Source organism: Abramis brama (genome assembly GCF_963993115.1).
Source record: "Abramis brama genome assembly, chromosome: 13".
Lineage (NCBI taxonomy): Eukaryota > Metazoa > Chordata > Actinopteri > Cypriniformes > Leuciscidae > Abramis > Abramis brama.
Window position 1 is genome coordinate 35,523,002 of NC_139975.1, and position 12,027 is coordinate 35,535,028.

The 12,027-nt window shown below is 38.1% G+C and overlaps 1 protein-coding gene and 1 long non-coding RNA gene across 2 annotated transcripts in view; one reads left to right on the forward strand and one right to left on the reverse strand.

The window, feature by feature from the left end:
* Window positions 1-12,027, forward strand: part of LOC311094431 (nuclear factor 7, brain-like) — an 85,653-nt gene that overhangs the window by 37,553 nt on the left and 36,073 nt on the right. The window lies entirely within an intron of this gene.
* Window positions 4,989-5,967, reverse strand: LOC311094445. The gene is made up of 4 exons (XR_014608660.1): window positions 5,913-5,967; window positions 5,471-5,496; window positions 5,278-5,384; window positions 4,989-5,168 (listed from the first exon to the last, which is right to left on the reverse strand). It is a non-coding gene; the product is annotated as an uncharacterized lncRNA (long non-coding RNA).

Below are 12,027 nucleotides of genomic sequence, written 5' to 3' on the forward strand. Positions count from 1 at the left end.
ATATTTACATTGTTAAATTAAAGTTCACAAACTCGTCTGCAGCTGTCAATCATTCCGTTCAGCATTCAAACAGCGCGCGTCATCCGGTTACGACAGGATACACGGTAAAGCTTTCTCCAATGTGACATTGACGTTATAATGTTTGATCTGTAGATAAAGGGCTGTGGATTTGCATAAAATTACTTTATTTTGCTGGAGTTTTTTGCTATTTCTAAATGACTCGCTCGCTACACAGCACAAGGACTATGAATTGGCATCAGACGCACAATAACTGGAGTTTAAAACTGTGAAGAAACAAATGATCAATAAACTGTTGGACTGATATACACTAGGATTTGTGCCCTCGACATTTCTTCGCTTTGTGCCGTGAACTTTTAAATGCGCACTTGTGCAGCGCTGTGCACTGTGACTCCATGTTGCATTAAGCACATCATTCTGCACCCGCGATGCGCATACGCGCTTTGTTCCGCTCTGTTTTGAAGCATATCATATTATCATGGTTTGTGCACATTTGTTTTTATTAACATGTTTAGATTTTATTAAATTACTGTGCAGATGTTTTCAAAAATTACTTTTTGCTGCTGATTTATACACTCACTAAGTTTAATAAACAAATTGTCATAGCTATTGAATATATTTATTTAATATTTGAAGGTGTTAACTGTAATCTTACACTGCAAAATGATAACTTACAAATGATTAAATTCATCACAATTATTTAATGAATGAAGCACAAAGCCCTAAAACAGACAATTAATCGGCATAATTACCAAAGCCCTAACACAGACAATTAATCGTCAGCCAAATTTCATAATCGTGACAGGCCTACCTCTATGTTCAAAAAGCTTAAAAAAGAATAAATAAAAAAACCTCCTCGAATACACACACACACACACACACACACACACACACATATATATATATATACAAAAAAAACCTCGAATACACACACACACACACACACACACACACATATATATATATATATATATATATATATATACAAAAAACTCCTCGAATCCACACACACACACACACACACACACACATATGTATTCATCTTTGTTCAATAAATATACTGTCATTAATAATGTTAATATAGAAATATATATATATATATATATATATAAAAAAAAATACAGAAACAAAATTATTTTGAAAAGTAAAGATTCTGGAATCATATGTGATCCCATAATAATATAATATAGATTTACAGTAGCAACAATAAAATATATTTTATTATATGATAAAATTAATATCATATTTTTAAATATGATGGTTTCATAATAAATATAGTAATCTCTAGGGTGGACACCAAGCTTAATATATATTTATTTACCATCTGAGTCTAACCATATCATGTCAACAAATGGAAAAGTCAGGCAGCTGTTTAATATCATGTTAACCCTCTACAGCACAGCGTTTTATTAAGCCCTATGTTCGGTACATGTTTCTTTAAATGATGTTTTATTAACAAAGTTCGGGAGGAGCACGTTCAAATAATTGATCCAATTATCACATCATTCCAACCAGCTGTCAACAATCAGTAATCAACATGTCTATCCAATCAGCATGAGTGGAGACCCATATACTCATTTGACTCACCAATGTTCCTCGACAGTTTTTCAGCATCCCTCCACCACCCCGTCTCCTCACACTCGCCTGGTTACTTCCTAACCAGCAACACGGGGGGAGTACTCTGGGTTCGGGCCCAATATCCGAGCTCGGAGCCCTCTCCCCGGACAGCACGCCATACCATTTATTCTATCTAACTTATTTGTAAGTGTGAACTCGTGAAATGATTGCAACCAGTTTGAATGTTTGAAAAAGTATCAAAGAACAGTCCAATAAAGTTTGGGAGTCACTATCAAGTACCACTTGAAGGTGGGATGTCCTTTTCTGACAAATGGTCACAGGAGCACATGGTGTGAGAAGAAGGCAAGATTATTTGCTTTAGTAATCTTATATAAAATTTCATGAACTTTTCATGAAGTTTTTTTTTTATTATTTTGTATGTTCACAAAATTAGTTTTTCTTTTTGAAAAAGTAAACTTATTGGTGGAGAAGAGACAGAGTGATAGATGGCTCACAGTCTCCGCTCTAATTCATCCCAAAGGTGTTCTATGGGATTGAGGTCAGGACTGGTGCACAGTCATGTTAGAACAGGAAGAGGCCAAACCCAAACTGTTCCCACAAAGTTGGGAGCATGAAATTGTCCAAAATGTCTTGGTATGCTGAAGCATTGGGAATTCCTTTCACTGGAACTAAGGGGCCAAGCCCAACCCCTGAAAAACAACGCCACACCATAATCCCCCCTCCACCTAATTTTACACTTGGCACAATGTAGTCAGGCAAGTACAGTTCATCTGGCAACCGCCAAACCCAGACTCGTCCATCAGATTGCCAGAAAGAGAAGTGTGGTTCGTCACTCCACAGAACATGTCTCCACTGCTCTAGAGTCCAGTGACGACATGCTTTACACCTCTACATCCCACGCTTTACACTACTGCATCCCAAGCTTTACACTACTGCATCCCACGCTTTACACCATTGCATTCCATGCTTTACACCATTGCATTCCACGCTTTACACCACTGCATCCCACGCTTTACACCACTGCATCCCACGCTTTACACCACTGCATCCCACGCTTTACACCACTGCATCCCACGCTTTACACCACTGCATCCCAAGCTTTACACCACTGCATCCCATGCTTTACACCACTGCATCCCACGCTTTACACCACTGCATCCCACGCGTTAAACCACTGCATCCCACGCTTCACACCACTGCATCCCACGCTTTACACCACTGCATCCCACGCTTTACACCACTGCATCTGACACTTTACACCTCTGCAATCCCACGCTTTACACCACTGCATCCCGTGCTTTACAACACTGCATCCCACGCTTTACACCACTGCATCCCACGCTTTACACCGCTGCATCTGACACTTTACACCACTGCATCCCACGTTTTACGCCACTGCATCCCACGCTTTATGCCACTGCATCCCACGCTTTACACAACTGCATCTGACACTTTACACCACTGCATCCCATGCTTTACACCACTGCATCCCATGCTTTACACCACTGCATCCCACGCTTTACACCACTGCATCTGACACTTTACACCACTGCATCCCATGCTTTACACCACTGCATCCCACACTTTACACCACTGCATCCCATGCTTTACACCACTGCATCCCACGCTTTACACCACTGCATCTGACGCTTTACACCACTGCATCCCATGCTTTACACCACTGCATCCCACGCTTTACACCACTGCATCCCATGCTTTACACCACTGCATCCCACGCTTTACACCACTGCATCCCACGCTTTACACCACTGCATCCCACGCTTTACACCACTGCATCCTATGCTTTACACCACTGCATCTGACACTTTACACCTCTGCAATCCCACGCTTTACACCACTGCATCCCACACTTTACACCACTGCATCCCACGCTTTACACCGCTGCATCCCACGCTTTACACCACTGCATCCCACGCTTTACACCACTGCATCCTACGCTTTACACCACTGCATCTGACACTTTACACCTCTGCAATCCCACGCTTTACAACACTGCATCCCACACTTTACACCACTGCATCCCACGCTTTATACCGCTGCATCCGACACTTTACACCACTGCATCCCACGCTTTACACCGCTGCATCCGACACTTTACACCACTGCATCCCACGCTTTACACCACTCGCTTTGCATTGCACTTGGAGATGTAAGGCTTGGATGCAGATGCTCAACCATGGAAACCCATTACATGAAGCTCTCGCACTGTTCTTGAGCTAATCTGAAGGCCACACAAAGTTTGGATGTCTGTAGCTATTGACTCTGCAGAAAGTTGGCGACTTCTGCGCACTGTGAGCCTCAGCATGCATTGAACCGCTCAGGGATTTTACGTGGCCTAACACTTCGTGGCTGAGTTGCTGTTGTTCCCAATTACTTGCATTTTGTTATAATACTACTAACAGGTGACCGTGGAATATGTAGTCATGAGAAAATTTCACGAATGGACTTATTGCACAGGTGTCAACCTATCATGGTACCACGCTTGAATTCACTGAGCTCCTGACCCATTCTTTCACAAATGTTTGTAGAAGCGTCTACATGCCTAGTGCTTGATTTTATATAACTGTGGCCATGGAAGTGATTGGAACACCAGGATTCAATGATTTGGAGGGGTGTCCCAATACTTTTGGCAATATAATGTATCTCATATACTCTAGTCTAGTGCTCTAAACATGAACCAGCACCGTGTATGCGCACAAAATGAATCACGTCTTCTTCAAATGAAAATGTGCAAATAAGAACACTGATACAGCTGTACTGATCATGAACGCAATGACACAATGGATTATTCTGATACACAGAAGACGATGTAGACAGAGCTTAGTTTAGTGCTCTTAAATTTAATAAATGTTCTTCTGCATTTCTGCCTCGTTTTGGGAGTTTGTTGTTATGAAGGGTTAGATTTTTTAAATGGTTCATTGTTTTATTTTATTTTTCTCTGCGGTCATATTTCAATATGTGTCTGTATAATGAGTGTGTTGCAGGTCTGTGTTTTATTGGTTGTTGTCTCCCCTTTTCCCACCTTCTACACTCCCAATTTTCCACAGCTTTACACTCCCATTTCTTGAGACTTTTTGCAACTCTGAGGTGTAAACGACCTGACTAATGTGTTTCATGACACTTTAAAAACACCACATAGACATATAAACAACATTAAAAACTTGATTTTTTACCACATAGGGACTTTAAAAACAACACATTACAGCGTATTTAAGACAAATTATGGTATTTGTGATACCTTTATAATATTCTGCTCTCTAGATATGGTTTGGGTGCCTCTTTCAAAGTAAACCTTCACCTATTTCCCCCTATTTTATCATCTCGTCTTTCAAATTTGACTTGAGGGAGAAAACAGAGCCAAACAGAACAGCTTCAATATGCAACATTTATTTATGGATTAAACCATTACACATTCAGGTCATAATGAATGAGACATGAGTAGCTGACTAAAGGTCTGTCAAGCTGAATCATGGTGCCATCCTCTGTCACTCCTCCAGATGTTCATTTAACATGGGCCTTGCTTCTGGATCAAGATTTTAGTGTTTGATGCCCTAAAAAGAGAGAGATTAAATTGAAGATTATAGTTTGAAAGTTACAGACTCTAAACTAATTTTAAACCTACAGTACTTTATTTTAAAATACATGTATTTTTAAACTCACTTGATGGCACCACACAGCATGCATTCATTGCCGTATGTTATTCCATTGGATCCACACACAGGTGAATACTCCTTTGTGCATATGTTAGACGAGTGCCTGCAATTAGGCTGGTCACATAAAAAGAAAAAAAAAGTTAATTTATTGAGTTATTTTCATGTGGAAAGAAGCAATTCTACAGCCTTTATTTGCTCACCTCTCTTGCTCCATCAGATATGGCCACTGTTTGAGTCAAGAAGGAAAAACAAGGATTAAAGTTAATCATGATATGACAAGAGGAAATAACATACATGCTAACTTCTAGTTTTGCCCATTGAACAAAAACAGAACTTTAGACTTTTTGTTTTGTGAACTATCCCTTAAATAACACTTAAAAATGTCTGAATGTGACTTATCTTAAGCATTTTTCATTTGTCCTACTTGGCATAGATGAATTAAGACTCTAAAGAACGTGCATACTTTATTTAAACAATCAAACTCTTCATTATTAACTAAATTAACTAATTATTTTTAAATGAACTCTTTAATATTAACTAAGACTGTTGCTGAGTGTCAGTGTGTATCGCAGGTCCTCATGTGGCAAATTACCAACATCCTAACATCAGTTGTTTTGTAAATGAAATCATTATATTACTCACCTAGGACGCAGAGAAGGACGATGATTCCTCGTGCAAACATTATTCACAATCTGAGTAAACTCACTGACGATATGATCAGAGATATAATGATCCGCCTATTTATATCAATACTGTATCCGCCTCTTAACGTGGGAGCGGACGTCCATCCCACCGATTCATCACATCACACACACTAAGCACCTTTAGTTTAATAGTTTATTTACTTTGGCTGGTGGATGTGTGTAATGTCAAATGAATAATCACTTGATACAAAGTCAATCATGGATAACAAATACAGTTTAATCTCTCTGATTCCACCAAATCATTCAGTTCCAGTTAAACTACTCAACTGGGGAACTATTTTCTGAGTTTGGAGATTCTTCAAAAAAGGTGTTCTGTACAAAGTACAAAAATGTTACACATATTATCAAACTTTTGTTTTGTCTTGCACAAAATGCACAAAGGCCGAATGTCCTTTTTAGTACAATTAATGTATTTTTAAATCCCCATTAGAGATCTCCACTGATTTGTGTCTCATTTGACACAGTAGATCATGACATCCTTTTGCAAAGACTTGATCATGTAGCTGGGTTTCAGGGATCTGTGCTGAATTTGGTTTGCATCTTACTTTAAGGACAGAACTTTTTCTGTTAATTTTGGGGAAATGTTTCTCACCTCATTCTCAAATCTCCAATGGTGTCCCACAAGTCTCTATTCTGGGTCCTCTTCTTTTTGCCTTATACAGTGAGGAAAATAAGTATTTGAACACCCTGCTATTTTGCAAGTTCTCCCACTTGGAAATCATGGAGGGGTCTGAAATTGTCATCGTAGGTGCATGTCCACTGTGAGAGACATAATCTAAAAAAAAAAATCCAGAAATCACAATGTATGATTTTTTAACTATTTATTTGTATGATACAGCTGCAAATAAGTATTTGAACACCTGAGAAAATCAATGTTAGTATTTGGTACAGTAGCCTTTGTTTGCAATTACAGAGGTCAAACGTTTCCTGTAGTTTTTCACCAGGTTTGCACACACTGCAGAAGGGATTTTGGCCCACTCCTCCACACAAATCTTCTCGATCAGTCAGGTTTCTGGGCTGTCGCTGAGAAACACGGAGTTTGAGCTCCCTCCAAAGATTCTCTATTGGGTTTAGGTCTGGAGACTGGCTAGGCCACGCCAGAACCTTGATATGCTTCTTACAGAGCCACTCCTTGGTTATCCTGGCTGTGTGCTTCGGGTCATTGTCATGTTGTTAGACCCAGCCTCGACCCATCTTCAATGCTCTAACTGAGGGAAGGAGGTTGTTCCCCAAAATCTCGCAATACATGGCCCCGGTCATCCTCTCCTTAATACAGTGCAGTCGCCCTGTCCCATGTGCAGAAAAACACCCCCAAAGCATGATGCTACCACCCCCATGCTTCACAGTAGGGATGGTGTTCTTGGGATGGTACTCATCATTCTTCTTCCTCCAAACACGTTTAGTGGAATTATGACCAAAAAGTTCTATTTTGGTCTCATCTGACCACATGACTTTCTCCCATGACTCCTCTGGATCATCCAAATGGTCATTGGCAAACTTAAGACGGGCCTTGACATGTGCTGGTTTAAGCAGGGGAACCTTCCGTGCCATGCATGATTTCAAACCATGACGTCTTAGTGTATTGCCAACAGTAACCTTGGAAACGGTGGTCCCAGCTCTTTTCAGGTCATTGACCAGCTCCTCCCGTGTAGTTCTGGGCTGATTTCTCACCTTTCTTAGGATCATTGAGACCCCACGAGGTGAGATCTTGCATGGAGCCCCAGTCCGAGGGAGATTGACAGTCATGTTTAGCTTCTTCCATTTTCTAATGATTGCTCCAACAGTGGACCTTTTTTCACCAAGCTGCTTGGCAATTTCCCCGTAGCCCTTTCCAGCCTTGTGGAGGTGTACAATTTTGTCTCTAGTGTCTTTGGACAGCTCTTTGGTCTTGGCCATGTTAGTAGTTGGATTCTTACTGATTGTATGGGGTGGACAGGTGTCTTTATGCAGCTAACGACCTCAAACAGGTGCATCTAATTTAGGATAATAAATGGAGTGGAGGTGGACATTTTAAAGGCAGACTAACAGGTCTTTGAGGGTCAGAATTCTAGCTGATAGACAGGTGTTCAAATACTTATTTGCAGCTGTATCATACAAATAAATAGTTAAAAAATCATACATTGTGATTTCTGGATTTTGTTTTTTAGATTATGTCTCTCACAGTGGACATGCACCTACGATGACAGTTTCAGACCCCTCCATGATTTCCAAGTGGGAGAACTTGCAAAATAGCAGGGTGTTCAAATACTTATTTTCCTCACTGTATATGCTTGTATTATTCAGAAACCCACGATTTCTATGCAGACGACACTCAGCTTTATCTTCCTGTTAAAAACAACAACTGTTCTGTGTCTAATCTGATTGCATGTCTCCAAAACTTTAAATGCTGGATGGACTTGGATTTCTTAAATAGTAATAAAACTGAAATCCTTGCTTGGTAACACTTTATAATAATGTTCAGTTGTAAGTCATTTATAAGTGGTTTGTTAATGATGAACTAATCATTTACAAAACATTCATAAATGATTAGCAAGTGATGTATTAACATTTTATGTATGTTTTGTAAATTCCGTTACAAGTCATTTACAAGTGATTAGTAAATGATAAACTAATCATTTACGAAACATGAATATGCATTCATAAATGATTAATAAGTGATATGTTCATTATTTTATGTATGTTTTGTAGATTCAGTTATAAGTCATTTACATTTGATTAGTTAATGATTAACTAATAATTTACAAAACATGACTATGCGTTTCATAAATGTTTAATAATTTTTTTTTTTGTATGTTTTGTTAATATTCTAGCAGCGTTCTCGTGGCACTTTGATAACATGCACCGATCAGTCTGTACAGCGCTCCAATCGTGCATCTCTTCGTGAGACACGCAAATACGTGCTCTAGCAATAAGTGCTGGAGGGAAGCGCTGTATCAGCCGACAGATAGCAACTCAAGAACGAGTAAACAGGTTTTGCTTCTCCCGCCGTGGCATTTTTTGTCTTATTTTGTATTAGTATTAGTTGAGCAGACGTGCATTAGTGAGTGACCTGACGTGAGAGATTATTTCTGTACAACTTAGTTCTAGCTTTATAGTTATTATTGTAAATCTGTAACAATATTTAGTGCTTATGTGTGAATATAAAGTTTTAATTGTTTTGACAATTGACATAGGCACATGGTTGTTCTTGCTGTAATATGTGTGTTGGTATTAAACAGAATCTGAGGTAAAACACAAAATGACCTGATTATATTGAGTCTGTGTGTTTTCCTATGGAGGATAAGCACCCACTGGCAAAAACATAAACCGACGCCTGTGCCCACACTGGAATGTTGTCATGCATTTGGTGACAAAATAAATTTGTATTAGTTTTCTGTTTGAATTTGTATCTTATGTAGGCCTATTTGTACTTATGTGTAATGTTTGTTTGTATAAAATGTCATTCAAGTTTGCTTACCTTTTACAGGTTGGACAGTAAAGGCAAGAACACAATGGACACTAGAAAATAACCAGAGCCAGGCCTTTTGGAGTTTGTCACTGAAGGCAAGTCTGTAAATGAAGCTATATTATAAAGTAAATGCACAAAGTACTTTGATGTCTTTATGATTTTTGGGTAGTAGTAAAGTTATTGTTTTACAGCAAAAAAAAAAAAAAGCATTTGAAACTTGAAAGTAAACTTGAAGTAAACTTGAAACATAATTAATGAACATATTTGATTTGGTTTTGTTTTCTTCTGACACTTTATGTGCTCAAATGTTACCAGTGCTAATTTCTGATGTAAATAATGACTGTAAACACAATGTTTTTTTCTTCAGATCCAAAAATACTGTGCTTTGATGTTTGGCCTGGAAACAGCATCCCGATATTTTAGAGAAGTGGAATACCTCCTTCAAGGATAATGTGATTAAGGAGACAACAGTAATTAAGGTAAAAGATCTTGACAGTTCTCTAGAAAAATTCCTCTGGAAGGAAGAGAGCAAGATCAGTGTGAGAGATGCTGCTGATCGCCTCCTGAAAAGCTTAGCTTATGTTCTGGAGTTTTTCTTGAGCATAGTAAATATCCTAACTGTAAACCAAACCATAAGAATAGTGAACTGTTATAACTCTAAAGCACGTAGGGGTTTTCTTTGTTTCAAAGATGTAATTTGCTCTTAAGAGTCTTAATTTGTGGTAAATTTATGTTCCGATGTTAAATGTATGCTAGAATTTATGGCATTTAAGTAATTGTTATATTGTTATTAATCAGTCCAAGTGCCTACAGAAGACAGGCAGTCCAATCTTCTGGCCACTGGACAAACCAAAGCAAAAGTGCTTCAGTTCTACATTGTGGTCGACAGGAATCTCATACCCTGTCAAGCAACTACTTCACTTGGAGCTTTTGATGAGCTTTTTAAGCTAATTTTGTCTTTGGTGGCTAAATATAATTTTATGTTAATTAAGGTTGTTAAAATGGGACGGGATATTTGCACTTATAAGTTCACCAAAAAAAGTTATTGTCACACTGTTTTATGTTCATAGTAGTGTTGACCAGACTAAATGTTAAATAATCCTATTAACTTAACACAATATTAGCACTACAGTAATGTTCAAACGCCCATGACAAGCATGTAAAACCCATTAATAACTGAATCATTAATATTTTATTTCTATTTGAGCTGTACATAAACATGTAGCGCCCCCTAGCGTGTCTAGCTATTAGTGTGGAGTGCGTGCCCCGAATTCCTATGTAGCGAGAGATATCTCCCTCTAATATTAATTAATGCTCTAATGTAATTCCCTAATTATTACTTATTTGTTAGCATTTACCTTAATGGTAGCTTTTAACTTAATGCAAAATGGCAATACAGTGTCTTTATAACTAAATGACAGTAAAACACTAATTGTATGCAGCTATCTCAAGTGCTTGGTTAAATAAGCATGAACTTTTAAAGTTACATTAATATTCTACCCTTTTTAAATGGCTATCAATACTATAAGTGCAATAAGCATCAATTGAAAGGTCATTTATCTTAATCAGCGTTAATAAACACTTTCACTTTAAACCAGGCTACTGTAAACTCAATAATATTATCTTGCCTTAAGTATCAAAATTATCAATATTATAAACCCAATGTAATGCAAATCTTCAACAGAAATACGTTGAATCTATTTACTGAAAAATATAGTATTTACATATTGTTTTATGGTGCTTAATTTAACTCCTTGTTTGGTCTTAAATATAGACACCTTCTACCTTATTTCGTTTATTCTCAGGTTAGGTAAAGTCAGTCAAATTCGTTCTAAACAATAAGTATGTATATAAATTTCCATAGCCTACTTACAATTCAGTGGAAAGACTGCTCCGTGGTTTAGTTCAGGGCTGAGTTTCCCGTCTCTTAGCGCGCTACGAAGACTCTTAAGGTATAACTTAACTAACTCTTCTTGTAAACTCGGAGATGTGGATTCAGACGGCAGTTAAATTAACGTACGACCTGTTCAGGTACAAGTACAGTAGGTACTAATTTGGCCAGGGATTTTTACGCGTGTTGGGTGAGAAAAACACTGATATTATGGATTCGGACGGCACTAAAATCACCGACTTACCCCTGTAAATGTTTAAAATACCGGACGAGCCCATGAGAAACAATATTAGCGTCCGAATAGGACTTAACTGACAGTAGCCTATGCTTTCACTGGCCTTTGAAAGCGCTTTTTAATTAAATTAATAATATTGTATAATAATATAATTAAAAATCTAACAACAATCAGTGTAATGACAGTTTTATTCTTTGCATGAAAACTCTTGAATTAGCCTAATTGAACACTGTCTGGGTGTATTAAAACTTCAGAATTATATTCATATAGACCTGCAACAGTGATAAGGTAAAGCTAAGAGTGATCCAGACCAACCTTACGAACGTATGACTTACAGAGGTATACTTAACTAAGAACGTTTCGGGAAACACGTATTAACGAAAAGGTACAGCTTAAGGTGTAACTTAAGAACGACGTAGCGTTAAGAAGGTTTCGGGAAATCCAGCCCAGCTCAATCTTTTGTAAAACAGAGACTTTAG